The sequence below is a fragment of the Lactuca virosa genome, chromosome 9 (genome assembly GCF_052849685.1).
Source record: "Lactuca virosa cultivar CGN04683 chromosome 9, Lactuca_virosa_CGN04683_v6, whole genome shotgun sequence".
Classification (NCBI taxonomy): domain Eukaryota; kingdom Viridiplantae; phylum Streptophyta; class Magnoliopsida; order Asterales; family Asteraceae; genus Lactuca; species Lactuca virosa.
The window spans coordinates 12,109,064-12,115,027 of record NC_136434.1 but is presented as its reverse complement, the minus strand read 5'-3'; the positions used below and the strand labels follow the sequence as shown (position 1 = coordinate 12,115,027).

At 38.0% G+C, this 5,964-nt stretch overlaps 1 long non-coding RNA gene across 1 annotated transcript; it reads left to right on the top strand.

Annotated features, from left to right (window-relative positions):
• The first annotated feature begins 4,729 nt into the window (after positions 1-4,729).
• On the top strand, positions 4,730-5,630 carry LOC145141073 (uncharacterized). The gene is made up of 3 exons (XR_013722430.1): positions 4,730-5,151; positions 5,255-5,351; positions 5,428-5,630. It is a non-coding gene; the product is annotated as an uncharacterized LOC145141073 (long non-coding RNA).
• Positions 5,631-5,964: the final 334 nt, after the last annotated feature.

Sequence of the window (5,964 nt, the reverse complement as noted above, 5' to 3'; positions counted from 1 at the left end):
TGTGCATATTATCTGAATACTTGCTGTCTATGTTGGATGAACGTTTTTATATATGTTTTAAACGATTTAAACTGTATATGTATTTTATATCTACAAATATGTTGGGTATGGCATGGGTAGATGAATGATGAGAGATAAAAGATGATGTGAGTAAACATTGGCAGCTATAGACTTAGTGCCTATTGGACAAACATTGGTAGCTATGGACTTAGTACCTGTTAGACACTGGTAGCTATGGACTTAGTACCTATTAGATAAACACGGGTAGATATGGACTTAGTACCTGTTAGGAATTGGTAGCTATGGACTTAGTACCTATTAGATAAACACTGGTAGCTATGGATTTAGTACCCGATGAATAAACTATAGCAGCTATGGAATTAGTGCTTTACGAATGAGCATTGGCAGCTATGGATTTAGTGCCAGTCCTATAACCCTGGAAGCAAGGGACTTCGGAATGAACGAATGTAGGATAGATGACTCTTAGGGTAGATCCTTAAGAGTAAAGAAGATAATGGGGATGGGTAATTGGGTTGATTGTTTGATTGTTTAGACATAATAATTATATTATTGTGGGTTGAAAACCCTATGTACTCACCAGGTTTCCCAACCTGACCCACTCAGTTTATTTATATCACAGGTGTCGATATGAAGTTACATTACACTTAGAGATTAAGGAGATGTAAATCACTAGTGATAATGAATGCAAGTTCTGTTTATGCTTATGTTTCTGTATTGACAATGACATCCCAAATGTTTTAAAATGAATAAAAATACTTTTCTTCGGAAATGCTTTGATAACGTATTTATCATGTTTTACTGGGAACAAATTCCGCAACACTTTTATGTAAAAATGTTACTCTGATTTTCAAACAAGCATAAACAAAAAAATCGGTCTTTTCTGGCCGTGAAAATGGGGATGTCACATCAGCTCCCGATAGTCGATATACATTCGATGCGACCCATCCTTTTTCTCTTCACAAACAAGATCGGTGCTCCCCATGGTGAACTACTAGGACGAATAAATCCCATGTCTAACAGCTACTGCAGCTGTGTAGACAACTACTGCATATCTGGAGGTACTAACCGATTAGGTGCTTTGGCTATCAGAGCCGCACTTGGAACCAAGTCAATCCAAAACTCCACCTGCCTCTCCGGAGCCACTCCGGGAAAATCCTTCGGGGACACATCCGAGTACTCTCGAACAATCAATACTTCATCCACAGTCACCCTATCCTTTTCCTGAGTATCCATCACATATGCCACAAACTCGAAACATCCCTGCTGGAGATAACGCCTGGCCCTCGCTGCTGAACAGAGAGCCGACCCATACCGAGCAACCTCATTGTGGATCACCAACTCTTCCCCACTCGGGGCTCGAAAATGTATCAACTGAAGCCCACAATCAATCACTGTCCCATTGCGGCTCAACCAATCCATCCCTACAATGACCTTGCTCTCGCGTAGGGGAATCAAAACCAAATCAATCGTGTACTGCTCACTGAATAACTCTAAAGTGCATCCCCGATGAACCCTCGACACTCGCACCAAACAGTCATAAGCAATCTCAACCTCTAGTGGATAATCCAACTCTCCTGAGACATCGTCAAACCTCCTGCTAAGCGCAAGAGAGACAAGGGATCTGGTAGCCCCCGAATCGAATAAAACCAACACAGGAATACTGTTAACGAAGAACGACCCTAAACAACAATACAGACATTTAACCATGATAATTGACATAAATAAAAAGGTAAGAGAATATATATACCAGTGACGACATCGGGTGCTGCACGAGCCTCCTCGGCTGTCGGCTGAAATGCCTTGCTCCGATCAACTGGCGCCTCCGCCTTAACCTGGCGGCCATCAACAATCCTCAGATTCGTCAAATCAGGTGCTTCTATTGGTCCCACCACTGCTAAAATCGAGCAGTTGGCCTTCTTATGCCCCCTCTGATTGCAATGAAATCAAATCAGATCAGATACATGGGTGGGGGTAGTGGCAGTACAATCCCTACCAAAGTGCCCTTTCTTGCTGCACTTGTAGCAGCGTGAACCACCCGCCATGTAGACTCCGTCATGTGCCTTCTTGCACTTGCTACAATGGCCCCGACCCTGCTGGCTCCTCGATCTAGAATCAAATCCCTTGGGTTTCTTCACCGAAACCCCAATCGTCTGCCAATGCTCTGCCTTCGTCTTCTTTATGTGCTCCAAATCAATTTCCCATTCACATGCCCTAGATATCATGTCATCCAGTGTCGGGCAGGTGGAAAAACTGATAAACTCCCGAATATCTGATCTCAACATTGATGGGTTTTATGCAAAACAAATAAATCTTTAAGTGTGCATGCAACCCTAATTTTGATCTATGTTTTCTCTAATTGAATATACAACTATGAACATCAAATAAGAACCCTAAGGATACTTATGTATTTTCGAAATTAAGAAATAAAGAAAGAAAACATACCTTTTGATCCTTTGGAAGCAAGCACCACAAATATCTTGCCTCTAGTGGTTCACACCCAAGCTAGCAAGAAGATGAGAGGAGAGAGGAGGGATTTTCTGCCATAACTCTTCTAGGATAGGAGGTGCCGATTTTGTGAGGGTCAAGGCCCCTTTATATAGGTGAGGTAGCTTAGAGCCAATGTTAGGGTTTAAGGAGGAAACCCTAACCCCTTTGCTTGGTGACCTAGCAACTCATGAGCCTCCATCCAAGAGACTTTGGACAAAAATTCTAGTCCGTTCGTAGAAGTTTTCGTCCAACCTCTTACAAGGAGGTTCTACAGCCTTTTTCCTCAACTATCAATATATAGCCAAACAGCCCATGTACTTCAAATTAATATAATTAATCCCAAAATTAATTCCAATCAATTTCTAATCAATTATTAATTAAACAATATGATTTTTAATTAATATATTATCTTCATAATATATTGATAAATCAATTATTCCAATTTATTACTCAAATAATAAATACAAAGTTTTTACAGATAATAATAGTACATGAATTGCCTTAACAGATAGGCAGATATTACAACAACTAGTAAACTAGGTCACATGTAATCTAATCCGTCTTGAATGTCTGTTTAGTGATATCCTGATAATACATGTAATTTTGAGGGTCAACACAAGGGTGGTGAGAGTTACAGGTTTTCTGGTAACAACAGTAATACTTTTAAAAAGTCTAAAACTTATTTTCTTTGTAAGTATAACAATACTTAAAATTGTGTTTGTAAAGAGTCTTTGAAAGACAAAGTGTATCTTTGTATAAGTAAATCCATACTTAAAACTGTGTTTGTAAAGAATCCTTAAATATACTTGAAAACCAAACTATATTGTTACATAAGTAATTCCATACTTAAAATAGTTTTGGAAGTAACCAAGCCCATGGTTTGTAGTGATAGAGAGAGAGAGAGAGAGAGAGAGAGAGATATTTTAGTTAATGTTTACAGTGAGACCTATAACCGAGCTATGTGACTGAATGTACCCCCTACAACGCTTCATTGGACGTTGTAGTAACAATTGTAGACACTTATCACCCATTTCGATAGATCGGTCGAGGTTGTAGCTAGCAACCGTAGGTGGTGATGTCAAACCCGTATAGATCTATACATATGTATCTCACTCCGAAGTTTAACAGTTATTGTAGTGTGGGTATGCTAAGTGCTAGACTCAGCTAATGAATATAGTCTCACTAAAAAGCCTTTAACTAAAGTATGTGAATAGCTCTCATCCCTAACTTAATTGTGGTTAAGTCACTAGGCATAATGAATTTCATTGTATAAAGTTTATAAAAGTCGAGTATGCTTGGTACGTATATAAAAATGTAATGTACTAGCTTTTATAAATATATACGTTCCAAAGTAATGAACATATGTGTAAACTTTATGTATTTAAATATATAAATATACGTGCATAATAATAGCTTGAATCTTTGAAATATTACAAAGTTTTATGTCATGTTCTTTATGATATACAATGTCACATAAAAATCATATATTTTCGTATCATGTAGCAATTTGTTATGTGGACTGGTTATTTCACGATAAAATAACCATAATACGTATATGAAAAGTTTATACTAGTTTATTTGTAACAATATCTTACATTGTTAAATAACATTTTTATAAATTAGACTTGTTGTATTTTCGCATAAAAGGATAATATATTTGTATAAACAAAGTATACAGGCACATGTATTCCCCTACAAAATAATTAAAATTATTAAAATAAGGTCGTAAGCACTCACCCTTGAAGCGTGAGTTCGATTTGTATGGAATCGGTTTATTTTGAGTAACTTGTCGTAAGAAACCACAAAGCCACAATTCTTGAACTTTGAAGTTCATTCGAGACCGTTTTGAAACAAATTTAGACTATAGGGGTTGTTTTGTAACTTCACTAAACTATAGGACTGATTTGGTTAAAATAAATCAAGGGAGGGACTCAAATCATTCAAATGGAATTAATGTTTAAAAATTTGGGCTGATTTGGTTAAGAATTTCCATTGAAGGGGCTGAAATGCTTATTTTTATTCAAAGTTTGAAGATTGGGATTTATACTGTTAAAAATAATCAACGGAGGGGCTATTTTGAATAAATGGAATGGGGTTTGGGACTGATTTCGTAATGTTTTGTCACATGAGGGTTTATTTTGTTCATTTTATCAAACTTAATAGAAATTAGGGTTTTTTTATGTCCCCGTCTTTTTTTTTGATCGGTCAAAAGGAACGAGGAATACGGACGAACACGAAGGAACGAGATAGATATGAACGTTCGACGGTGGCGAGAAATCACGAAGACTCGCAGGTGGTGAAGGAATCCGGCGGTTGCGGATCGATTGCTGGCGAAGGGAGCGTCTCCGGGGTCGACGAGGCCGAAGAAAGAAGATGGGAAGAAGTAGCAAGGCTACTCGTGGTCTCATTGGGTGTAGCGAAGGGATGCTCAAGCAGCTTCTCGGCTGCTTGCTTCAGTCCCGGTAGCGGGTGCGAAGGGAAAATGCGAGGGCGAGGTACGAGGGGCGAGGCCAGAAGAGGGGGTCCGGTGGGAGGAAACTAACAGCAGTAGCAGCTCGAGTGGGGGCGTTTGGCAGCGGAGCTCGTCGGGAAGGAAGGGAAGATGCGACGGGTGCTGCTGCGGCAGTCACACTGTTGATTCCGGTTTTCTTTCTCTCTCTCTCTCTCTCTCTCTCTTTTTTTTTTTTTTTTTTTTTGAATGAAGTCAGTAGGACTTTGGTTTTTGTTTGGGTTTGTGTTTTGACAGGAGAAAGAAGGAAGAAATCAGTGGGTGTTTGGCTTTGTTGTGTTCATTGCGAGGAAGAGGGGATGGAAACGAGGCTGATGACTCTTGGCTTTCATAGGTAAAATCCGACTTCTAGTGGTGTGTGTTCTTGGCTAAAATCTCTTGAATGAATGTTCGGTTGTTTCATTTGACAGGGAAAGAAAAGGAAGAGGGAGAGGAGCTGAAGAAGGTGACGAATTCAGGAGGGTTTGTGGGTTTGATGTTTCATTTGACAGCTTCATTTGAAAAAGGAAACGCATTTCCTTTGTGTGTAACTTTGGGTAACTTGAAGTGTGAAAGTAAATCTTCGATTTGGTTGTCAATTAAATTATATGATTGATGTATTTTGTATGAAACTTGCAGCAATGTTTTAATCATTCATGTATTTGTGTAATTATTGGTTTAATTATTTATGTAATTTATGTGTATCGATGTATATTTCTAATAGATTTAATATACACTTTTAGGTTTAATAATATTGTATGTATTTACGTATTTGTTTGAGACATTTGAAGGCAATGATGCATACACAATATTTATACACTTTCATATTAAAAGTTTATTATGTATGTTTGTGAGATATATATAAAGAATTGGAGATTTGTATATAAGAAAAGTTTGTTATGTATGTTTGTGAGATATATAAATGTAACGAATTTTTATCACATATCCATTATATTCAAACCAAGTTT